General features: G+C 42.0%; 1 protein-coding gene across 1 annotated transcript in view; it reads right to left on the minus strand.

Annotated features, from left to right (window-relative positions):
* The window catches only part of ANO4 (anoctamin 4), a 409,492-nt gene that overhangs the window by 159,409 nt on the left and 237,783 nt on the right, over nucleotides 1–12,300 (minus strand). The window lies entirely within an intron of this gene.

The following is a 12,300-nucleotide window of genomic DNA, read 5'->3' on the forward strand; positions in this document are numbered from 1 at the left end:
GAATCTCACCGCGTGACCTCAGTTCATCTACAAAACAGCAGTCACGCCTACTACATGCCAATAAATGACCAAGTAAGTGGTCATAACAAGGCTGCAAGACTCTAAAACGGAAGCTGACAGTCCCTTAAGCAAAGCAGCAGAGACCACCACTTCTCACATTCTGTAGGGTCTAGAAACTCATTTTTTGTTTGGAAAAATTCTGAGGTCAGATAAGAGCTCTGAGGCTGTAGGTCACTGTTGAGAGCACCTGTCAGCACATCCTGGGGGTGGGGAATGTGCCTAGGGACCCCAGGGCCATGGCTTGCTGCCTGCCTCTCACACCTTCCTGAAGCAGACTCCTTAGCTTTCACTGCTGTCTTTTCAAGCTAACCTGAGTTCCCTGAGTGCCAGAACATCACGATGTGGATGTGCTACCTCGCCTAGCACACTCAAGGGAGACAATAGCAATGTCCTGAAAATTGGTTTCATGCTATTTCCTTGCTGGCTGTGTCCCTGTTCCCTTGGCCCCCACTGACTCCTGCTGATGGAAACACCAAGCATCCGAGAGACCAGCTCTCAATCACTGTTCATAGCAAACCACTAGCAGGAGCAAAAATCATATCTGACTTTAAAAAGATTATGCTCCCTCAAGTATCAAGGCCTCTGAAAAATAGTCTTTGGCCCAAGAGCATTTAGCAAGCAGCATCTATTTCAGAAGAACTGGACAGGTACCATTTTACACATTACAAAAGAGACCCTAGTTACTCAGCCAGTGAATAAAATCAGGACCTAAGTGCAGATTTTAGACCTCTGATTTCATCTCTGTAAAACTAGTTGACAGTGGATTACATCTGGCCATGTTTTATTTCTTCAGCTTAAAACTATTTTACACAGCAATTTGTCATTTTCAGTGAATGTGATGGCTACTTTATATGTCAACTTGACTGAGCTAAGAAGAAGCCAGATAGTGGATAAAACGTTATTTCTGGTTGTAACTGTGAACTTAGCCTTCCCCATTGCTGGTTGGCATCATCCAATTCAATGGCCTGAACAGAACCAAAACATAAGGAAGGGTGAGTTTGCTGTCTTCTCAAGCCAGAACATTGACAAGACATTGGTATTCCTGGTCCTTCGGTCTTCAGTCTTACACTGGGATTAATAGCAGCAGCTTTCATAGGCCTCCTGCTTACAAACTGCAGCTGGAGGGACTTCTCAGCTTCCATGATCCTCTAAGCCAATGGCACATTCACTCTCCCTTCACCCTTTGGGGAAATTTGCCCTGCCTTCAGCTTTTGATTCTATTGAGGTTTTCAATGAATGGAATAATGCCCGCTCACTTCTTTACTCGGTCTACCAAGTCAAAACATGCTATTGGAAATAGGCTAGCAGACACAGCCAGACCAACATTTTTATTTTATTTTATTTTATTTATTTATTTATTTATTTTGACAGACAGAGTGGATAGTGAGAGAGAGAGACAGAGAGAAAGGTCTTCCTTTTGCCGTTGGTTCACCCTCCAATGGCTGCCGCGGCTGGCGCTGCGACCTGCGCATCGCGCTGATCCGATGGCAGGAGCCAGGTGCTTATCCTGGTCTCCCACGGGGTGCAGGGCCCAAGCACTTGGGCCATCCTCCACTGCACTCCCTGGCCACAGCAGAGAGCTGGCCTGGAAGAGGGGCAACCGGGACAGGATCGGTGCCCCGACCGGGACTAGAACCCGGTGTGCCGGCGCCGCAAGGCGGAGGATTAGCCTATTGAGCCGCGGCGCCGGCCCAGACCAACATTTTACCAGCTATGTAAGTAACTCTTATCCCACTCAAGATGAAGCATAAAATTAACCATCATGGTGAAACTCCCAGATGAAAGGAATATTTTTTATATGATCAATCATTTCCAAGCTGGAAATTGGTGGTGAACTTCTATTTTATTATCGCCTTCATTCTCCAGATTGTTCAGCCTAACCATGACCTCAGCACTGCATAGTGTTGGCTGTTTTCAGAACCCCTGGGCATTCAAAGTGGAAAGAAACTCACAATTGCCCTAGGCTCTTCCTTTAGAAAAAGGAACCTCATCCCCACACCCAGCCATCTCTCTCTCTCTCTCTCTCTCACACACACACACACACACACACACACTGAAGTAAAGATTGTTCTCAGGACCATGCAGACAGACAAGAAGGGGAAAACATTCCCATCTCTCCCAACTTTTCTTCCTTTGCCCTCTAACCCCATCTCTCTATAAATACTTAAAATATAGTGGGATGATGGTGGTTCAGAAAAGCAGCATGACTCAGAATTTGAGAACATGGACTCTGGGGTTGGAATGCCTAGTTTCAAATCTTGGATCCATAAATATTTGTGGTGTGATTCTGTGTTGTGCTTCAATTTCCATGTCTGCAAAATGGGCAAAGTAATGATATTCATGGAGTTGTAATGAGGAGTTGCTACACATACACACAAGTACCAACACACACACACATACACGCATGCATGCACACATACAGGATACTTCATAGTTCATGGAAAAATAGAATTAAAAGATAAGTTTATTTTGGTGTAAAAATTTTTGGATCCTATGCATACCTAAAATCTTCAAAACACTCACAGAAAATACATATTATGAAAAAAAAAAAAAAACTATGCTTTGGGTTTAAAATGTTTGCACCAAAACAAGCTTATCTTCTATTTCCCATGGACATTTTGAAGTCCCCCTGTAAAGTGTTCAGAACAGTATTTGTTTTACAGTTATTCTGGCTATTATTATGTTTTCCCCTTCTTCTAAGAAAGAATAGAACAATCACTTATCTCTTAACATTTCTTTTTTCAATTAAAAGTTAATTGAGCTTCACCAGAATTTATCACTTGTCTAAGTTCATGAGTTAGTTCTTAAACGGACTCATCAATTAGACCTCCTAGGCTAATCTTGTGCTCTTTCCTACGATTCAGGGGTTTATTTTGTCTGGTTATCTTAAAACTCATTCAAGAAAGAGGACATTGACCCAAAAATGCTTTTTTTTTTTTTTTTTAACAATAGAACTTTTACCTCCCACACATCTCTAGTCTGTAGCACTAATCAGACTATACTTTGCAGAATCTGGGCTCTGTGTGCACTGACTATGAATCCAGTCCAGCTGGGTACAGTGCTCAACGTGGATAAACACAAATAAAGTTGTAAAAAAATTAGGCATAAATACTCTATGGGAATGAAATGGTAACTTCTAACAGCCAGTTGTGCCACTGCAATTTCAATGAAATGTTTAAATGGTAGAGAGAGAGAGTAGAACAGCATAATGAAAATGATCAGTTAATTTAAAAATGAGGAGCAGTGAAAGGAAGTGAAGAGAGAGCTGGAAGAAAGTGCTTGGCGTCATGGAAGGGAGCTAGGGTCTATTCCCGAGGGGCCTAAAGCCTGGCCCAGGGGCTTATCAGCTGTGTGACTCACCGTTCTGAGCCTTCTTTGCCAGGGTTATTGAGTAGAGCAATGGTAATGAGAGTCATCACTGCTACCAGCATTTCGCTGACCTCCAGGGTGGTTAGGAGCTCATAAAAGACTGTGTGTGTGACATGCTTTGAAGAAGCTGCCAGCAGACAGCAAATGTTGTTAAAAACTTCTTGAGGACCCACAGGACGGATGTAAAAGTAGAATATAGAGTGGTTGGACACATCACCACCATAGTAGAAGACAGACATTCAAAAGAGCATCTTAAAAATAAACCTTTTGTAGGGCTGGCACTGTGGCACAGGAAGTTAAGCTGTGGACCATGATGCTGGCAACCCCTGGGAGCACCAGTTCAAGTCCTGCAACTCCACTTCTGCTCCAGCTCACTGCTAATGCACCTGGGAAAGCAGCTGGAGATGGCCTAAGTGCTTGGGCCCCTGTCACCTAGGTGGAAGACCCAGATGAAGCTCCTGGCTTTGGCCTGGCCCAGCTCTGGCCATCACAATCATTTTGGGAGTGAACCAGTGGCTGGAAGATCCCCCCTACACCATAACTCTTTCATATAAAAATAATCTTTTAAAAAACAACTTCTGAGACATAGAGCTAGGTACAGGGTTGAAGAGGGTAGACTGGCTATCAGTAGGGAGCCCAAGCAGATGCAGGAAAACAAAGGACAGATGTTCCAGGTTCTATCATAATTTGCCTTCTCATGGAGGAATGGCCACTCAAACATGGTCAGCAGTTTGCGTTTTCCTCTGGTTGGCAGAATCGTTCCCCCACCTACAGCATGTCTATACCATTACCCCTGAACTTTTGAGTATGTTATGTTACAGGGCAAAAGGGATTTAAAAGATGTAAATATGGTTGCAGACCTAAAGATAGGGAGAGGGCCCTGGATTCACACATGGGCCCTTTCAAAGCAGAGACCTTTCACTTGTTGGATGCAGGAGTGATGTGGCAGAAGACAAGATTAAAGGGATTCAGAGTATGAGAAAAACTTGATCTTGCACAGCTTGCTTTGAAGACGAAAAAGGCTAGAAGCCAGGGTATGCAGGCAGCCTCTTGAAGCTGAGAACAGCTTTCAGCCACGAGCCAGTAAAGAGAGAGAGACCTCAGCTCTGTATCTGCATGAGCTGAACTGTGCCAGCAACTTCAGGGAACGTGCAAGCAGATTCTTCCCCAGGCCAACGCTTCACTATCAGGCATGGGAGACAGACCCTGAACAGAGAAACTGGCTGAGGCTTGTTCCCCAGGGCTTCTTTGACTTGCAAAATTGTGAGATAGTAAATGTGTTATTCTGTGCGTCTGAGTTGTGGTAATGCATCATTACAACAATGGGACGCTCATATTCCTTCATACTGTCTTATCTGATTCTCCCCTTAAGACCAGGCCACAGTCAGGTAGTTTCCCACTGTGCTAAGGCTGGCGTTCTACATGCAGTCTCTGCCTCCCAGTTGACGACTCCAGGAATGAGTCTATTTCGCTGTGGCAGTTTGGCAGGGACATGATGAATGAGTACTACCTTAAGCTGCTCTTCCATAAACCCATGCCTGTCTCCAAACTGAGCCACACTCACACTCCACTGAGGATAACCTTCAGCCACACAAGGAGATACACACAGCACAAAAACTGATGAGTTGGAAAGTAGGAGGCACAAGCTGGAGTGTTGATTCTGCCATTATATGTAAGAGTGGCATGTGACAAGCCTTTTAGCCTCGTCATGCTTTCATATCCTCATTTCTAAAATGATGATCGGCCAGATGCTCTGTAGATAATACATGCTGTTTGTGATTTGGGCAATACTTTGGTTATGTTACCTAAACAAACAAACAAACAGCTTTCCTTTTTGCAATATTGAATGGAAAACTTTCTGTGTATAGTGATGGCTTTTGGAGTCAGCTGGAAGCAGAGTCGCAGCCCATTTGCACAGCTTGCTAATATGAGAGGCTAAGCAGGTGGATAAAACTCTCTGAGCTAAAAGTACCCATTGCATAAAGCAGTGGTGGAGAATGCACTGAATAATGAATATCAAATGCTTGCACAATGCCTTGGCTGTACAAAGGGCTCAATTAGATGAAAGTTTCTAGGATGAAGGATGGATTTTTATGTAGAAAATTCTCCTTCCAAAAGCAACTCAAAAACTATAATGCTCCTTTGAAGGTTGTGCTACCCTGATCTAACAAAACCCCCAAATAGGGGACAGATATTTGGCTTAGTAGTTAAGGCACTGGTTAAGATGCCCATGTCTCATATAGGAGTGGCTGGCTTGGATCCCTGGCTCCACTGCTGACTCCAGGTTACTGTTAATGCAGACCCTGGGAGGCAGCAGTGGTGACTGAAGTAATTGGGTCCCTGCCACCCCTATGGGAGACTTAGATTGCTTTCCTAGCCTTAGTCCTAGCCAGAGGCCATTGCAAGTATTTGGGGGACTGAACCCACTGGTGGAGCTTGCTTGCTCTTTTTTCTGGGCCTCTGCCTTTCAATAATAAGAAGGAAAGTTCCAGAAACAAGTAATCCTAAAAACTACTCAGATAAGCCTGTAGACAAATAACCAGAAAGCATCCCATTTCTATTTTCCTATAGGAGTGGAGTTTACCTAATAAAGCTTCTTCTGACAGGGAAAAGAAAAGAGAAAACATTGGCTTAATGATTTAGCATTGATTTTGGTAGGATATATGGTCACCTTGTTTCATGTCTGCCATTCACTGAGCAAAAGCCCTCTTGTGGATTACAAAGGCAAATCAATAAAGAGAAGGGGGGATCATCCATGTGGGCATTTCTGGCCTTGACTTGTCAAGTCAGTAGCTGAACTACAAGGTGAATTACTTTTATAAAGAGTTGTTCTTATGATTCAGTTCAGGTTCCTCCCCTAAAACGTTGGTTCACAGAAGGCAAGATTTTAGAAAAGGAGCTGGAAAGAGCTGGCAATGCCGTCGAAGCACACGGGCACAGATGTGCCACCTCTGCTGTGGCTGTTCAAGGTGAATCTCGGAAAGGTTCTGCTTGCCCTCTTTGACCCTTGGCTACCTCACTGTAAAGGGGGAGACAATCCTACCTACCTTAGGAGCGGCAGTGATTAAAGAAAGGGCCATATGCAAAGAGCTGTGCTCCCAACATGCTAACCCATGCATAAGCCTTTATAAATGGCCCACTGAGCAGTCGCAACTCAGATGCTACTGTGTACCCAGAGGAAGAAGACGACAAGGCCTCTTCCCTTGAGCCACTAACAACCCAGAAGACAGCGTGCACTAATGACAAGTTAATTGCATTGAATTAAATGAAACAGGCCTACTGCAGAGACACCTGCTTTTTCCCAGACCAGAATATTATAATAATGGCATCGTGTTTCCAACAGATTACATTTTCAGGATTGATATGCCTCCAGGGAACCTACAGATAGGCTTTTTATTTATTTATTTATTTATTTATTTCAGTAGAGACATTACAGTCCCACTTTGCAGTAAAAAGAAGCCCTTCTGGACTGACAACAGACAACAGGAGGCTCAGATTTCTTCTTCCTTTTCTTAGAGCCAAGTCTCTTGTATTTACAGCCTCTCCCAGGATAGGAATTAGGGATCTTTGGAAGCTAATGCAATTCTTTTAGGTCACAGGGCTACTATTTGGGGTGTAGCTTAATACCTTATAGAAGAGTCCAAAGGCCCTGGAACATTTAAATATATTAATTTTTAAAAATGGGGATGGAAAAATACAAACCACTTTGTCATTGTGCCTATTTGCTCATCTGATAAGACTGAGACTACACTGAATGTATAATACAATAGGGCCTAGCATTCACTATGCCAAGCATCACAAATGATAAAGTCTGGCAGAATGTGTGTGTACGTGGAGGGAAGGAGCAGAAGGAATCAGTAGTATTGAGACTTCAGCTATCAGCTACCACGATCATCAGATTAGTTATTCTGTAATCACAACCTCTATAAGCTATACTGAACTGTTCTGTGAAGGTAAACAAGGCAGAAAAACATGATAAACTCCCCCTAATTTATGGGAAAGGCAATTTATAATGCCTAGAAGCCTGCCCCAAGGTAAAAGTTGAAGCAGCATTCCAAGTATATGGATAAAAACAACATTTATTCCAAAACACAATCTGAACTACATGGGAGTAGGTGACTTGTAAAATAAAGATATTTGTGTTAGGATGTTTAATTTTTCTGCCTGCTCAGATAATTCAGAATTTCTCATTAATTTTTCTTATCCTTAAAGGAGGTGAGTCTGTTTCAGGGATGCTTTCATGGATTAATGAAAATAAACATCATTTATATAAGTGAAATGGGAAGATAAATTAACTTTCATATTTAGTATGACAGGTAAATTTTACAATATTGGAAATCAAGTGCTTCACTATTGGTATACAAGGTGATGCAATATAGATGTGCTCTTCAAAGATTTGAAATATCACAGCTGGCTACCAAGAGACAAATACTCTTCATCATCTAAATCAGTCCATTTGAGATGAAATAACGGGTTAAGCAGTTACAAAACTTTTGGTTAATTGCATTTTAAGGATCACACCAGACACTGTCCTTTAGAAAGTCATATCACTCCAGTGATGTCCAAATCAGTTCTATTTGGAAAGCCCTGAAGCCTAATTTAAGAGCCATTCTGAATAAATGTACCATAATACCATAGTTGAGATTTCTTTTTCCTTTGTTTTGGCCCACAATCTTTCAGGGCCGTCCAATACTTAAATTTTTCCATGACTGTGATTTATCCCCTTGATTTAGCATAGCCTTTTTTTTCCAGCCAAAGATTAGTGTATGGTAAATCATTCTTCCAGCTTTAGAAATAGGAGTTCTCAAACTTTATTTACTCAGAATCTCTCCTCTGCACATATGGAGAACATGTCACCGGTCACATGTTCAAGCCTCCACTGTTTGCCTTCCCTTAAGTTGTATTCTAAAGCCAGCCTTCTTTGCTCCTTCCTCTACCATGAAATGTCTCAAAAGTTATAGGGAACCCTCCCTGCCTGGCTCATTAGGATCTTGTCTACCTTGCACTAGCTATTATTATTTAGTTTCTGTTCCATTTTGGTTCTCAAAATGGGGCCCTGGACAAGCCAGCATCAGCATCACTTGGGAATCTTGATAGAAATGCAAATTATTGAGCCCCACTAAGATAAGTGAATCAGAAGCCACAGGAATAAGACTAATAATCTATGATTTTAAAAGTCCTACAGATGATACAGATGCATGCTAACATTTGAGAACCAGTCTTCTACAGAGACTGCTATCATCGGGGTCACCAACAACTTCTAAGTATCCCAAATCAATTCTCATTTGTCATTGGTCATCAGAAGTTGAAGAATATGCTTCCTTATGAATGTTCACTCCTGGTTTCTTGAAATTGCCCTCCCTTCATTCTTCTGCTACTTTCAATCTGTTCCTCTCTATCCTCCACATGTCTCCTCTGATACCCTTGAAGTCGATTTTCTAAAGCATGGCCACTTGTGCTTTTTTCTTCACTCCTCACATCATTTCCTTGGAAAGTCCATATACTCTCCTGGCTAAAATCAGGATTTCTGCAGCTGTGACTCCCAAACTGACTCTCTAGCTTTACTCTTGCTTCAACTGCTTTGCCATCGGTTCCAAAGGCCTCCAGGGCACCAATACCTCAAAGACCTAGTATAGTTATAATGCACAATTTGTTAAAAGAAAAATCCTCTTCCTTATCACACTTGTATCTCTTCTGGATTTCTATTCTGCTTTTACTTCCAACATTTTCCCAATCCCTTAAGTATGGACTTCTTCCTCTTTCCCAACTCTGAATCTCCAAATAGCTGCTAAGCACCACGCATTTTTCTCAGTAATTTCACATTCTTTTAACATATGTTGCCTGTTTTGCTCTATAGATTTTTTATCTAGTTGGGATGAGAACTATAGTCAAGGAGTGAAAGCTAAATAGAGGGATGATGACTTATTTTAAGGAAGCATTTTTCATCAGATTCCCACAGAGGGCTAGGGAATTTCCTAACACCAGGAATTTTCAGAAGTGAACTTGTCAAACGTATTGTAGAAGTTTAAATATGAGGGTACTTCAAAAAGTGTGAGGAAAGTGAAATTAAAAGATAAATTTATTTTGGAAGTAAATTTTGAAATCTATGCATATTGTATTCACAATATACATTTTCTATGAACTTTCTGACTACTAGTCACATGCATGGATCTCAACATTCTTTGCACAAAATAAATTTATCTTTTAGTTCTATTTCTCCACAAATTTATTGAAGAACAGTTGAATCTGATAATGGTTGGACTTCATGAAATTTGGTATCCTTTATTTATTTATTTATTTATTTATTTTGACAGGCAGAGTGGATAGTGAGAGAGAGAGACAGAGAGAAAGGTCTTCCTTTTTGCTGTTGGTTCACCCTCCAATGGCTGCTGCGGCCGGCACATCGCGCTGATCCGAAGCCAGGAGCCAGGTACTTCTCCTGGTCTCCCATGGGGTGCAGGGCCCAAGGACTTGGGCCATCCTCCACTGCCTTCCTGGGCCACAGCAGAGAGCTGGCCTGGAAGAGGGGCAACCGGGATAGAATCGGGCGCCCCAACCGGGACTAGAACCCGGTGTGCTGGCGCCGCAAGGCGTAGGATTAGCCTGTTAAGCCACGGCGCCAGCCGAAATTTGGTATCCTAACCAGGGTTCAGGTCCTATGTTTTTCCTCTTATTAGTATCTTTTTCAACCCCTCATTACTGATCTTTCCGCCATTGTTTGAGTGAATGTTCTAGTCCCAATTCTGCATCAGATGCTTTACCAGGGGTGGGAAACCTTCTTTTTTCCTGCCAGAGGCCATTTGGATATTTATAACATCACTCATGGACCATGAAAAATTGCCAACTTAAAAATTACCCTGCTGTAGATTTATTTAATTCCAAGTCCCACTTGTGGTTGCCTTGGAAGAGACAGGCCAAATGATTCAATAGGTTATATATGTCCAACGAGCCAGACGTTTCTCACCCCTATGGGAGACATGGTTTCTCTGTGATTCTCTTCTTTCTGACCTCCTCTTTCCCCACTCCATCTTCACACAAGTGTATGGAGATTCACTCCACTTATAATGTTCAAGGTAATAGAAATATAGAAATGAATGTTATTTTGCTTTCAAATACTGTACAGGTGGTGCAACAGACATCCACATCATAGACTACAGGGTAATGGATCACAGGTGCCAACTGGAACACAAAGAGGGGGCATCATTTAACCTGGTAAAAAGGTCCAACTGCATAGGCTGAGTTTTGAGGGCTGCGTAGGTATAACCTTAGTGAACAAAATGGGAAAGACTTTTAAAGAGGAACCACTATATGCAATGACACACAACCTTAAGGAGGCTTAATATGTATGGGAACCATGTATGGTTCAAAATAGTTGGAGCAGAGTGGTAGGAAGGGAGAAATGGGTGAAGATGGTTTATAATGGGCTGATTTCATTTTTTTTTCAATTTGTTTATATGAAAGGCAGAGTTACAGAGAGGGAGAGGCAGAGAGAAGTCTTCCATCTGCTGGTTCACTCCCCAAATAACCACAATGGCCAAAGCAAGGAGCCTGGAGCTTCATATGGGTCTCCCATATGGGTTCAGGGGCCCAAGCATTTGGACCATCTTCTGCTGTTTTCACAGGTGCATTAGCAGGGAGTTGTATGGAAAGTGGAGTAGCTGGGACTTGAACTGGTGCCCATACTGGATGCCAGTGTTGCAAGTGGCAGCTTGACCCACTATGCTGCAGTGCAGGACCCTAAAGTGGGCTCTTTTAAGCTGAAGCTTTTAACTTCATTGTAATCACTGTGGGGTGGCCACCTTGTGACATAATCAGATTTGCTACATAGGGAGATGATTAGAATAGAATTTGGAAGGACATCAGGACAGGGGTAGGAACATAAATTGATATAAAACAGACAAGAGGTGATCAGAGTTCAGCTTCAGTGATATCAGTGGAAATGAAGAGTAAGTATTCATGGAACTGCATCTGCAGAACTTGAAAGGATGATTATATCAGGGGCTAACCATTCAGAATTACCCAGAGGTTTTAAATTATGTGACTGTGTGTATGGTGGATACAAGATATGAATAGGGAATGTATATTGAGAATGTATGGAATAGATATAAATGACCACTTGGTAAGTAATATCAGAGCTTTCCAGAGAAATGGAGAATCAGTCACTAGGGGACAGAAGAAAGGGATGACAGAGGAGATGGGTGACAAGTTCAGAAGCAGAAAGACAACAGAAGTACACAAACACATGACAGTATATTTATAAACATTACATATTATAAACATTATGCTAGTCACTTTTAGAAAATCAATCTACTAGTCACAAACTTTACATCAATCTTTTGGGGAATATATAAGTATCCTAATTTTATAAATTCAGGAAAAAATTTTATAAATTTTGGAAATTTAGGCTCAGAGTTTTGAAGTAAGTTGCCTCCTGTCACCCAGTAACAATGTGGGCTTTGTGATCACAAATAATATGCTCTGTCCCACCCATGTGGGATTTCCTGAGTGAAGGCTGGCTGGCACATTTGAACAAGAGTAACGCTTCTTAATCTGGATTATATCTCACTCAGTAGATTGAAACGTGATCATGTACAGACTTGATATTTTTACTATGTCATGAAAATTGGGAGAAACTTCTCACCTTGTTGTATTTCCTTCAGGTTTTACTTGATTTTGGTTTTCATTCCCTCCATCTACGGTCAGTAAAATCCTTACTTGTAATTGGAAGGTGGAGACTGATCTGTTCTATAGACCAGTGGTTTTCAAAACATGGTCCCCGGACTCGCAGCATTAGTTTCAGCTGGGAACTAGCTAGAGCTTAACACTCTATGGCCTTGCCATGAACTTGCTGGATCAGAAACTCCGCAGGTG

Source organism: Lepus europaeus, chromosome 10, assembly GCF_033115175.1.
Source record: "Lepus europaeus isolate LE1 chromosome 10, mLepTim1.pri, whole genome shotgun sequence".
In the NCBI taxonomy this organism is placed as follows: domain Eukaryota; kingdom Metazoa; phylum Chordata; class Mammalia; order Lagomorpha; family Leporidae; genus Lepus; species Lepus europaeus.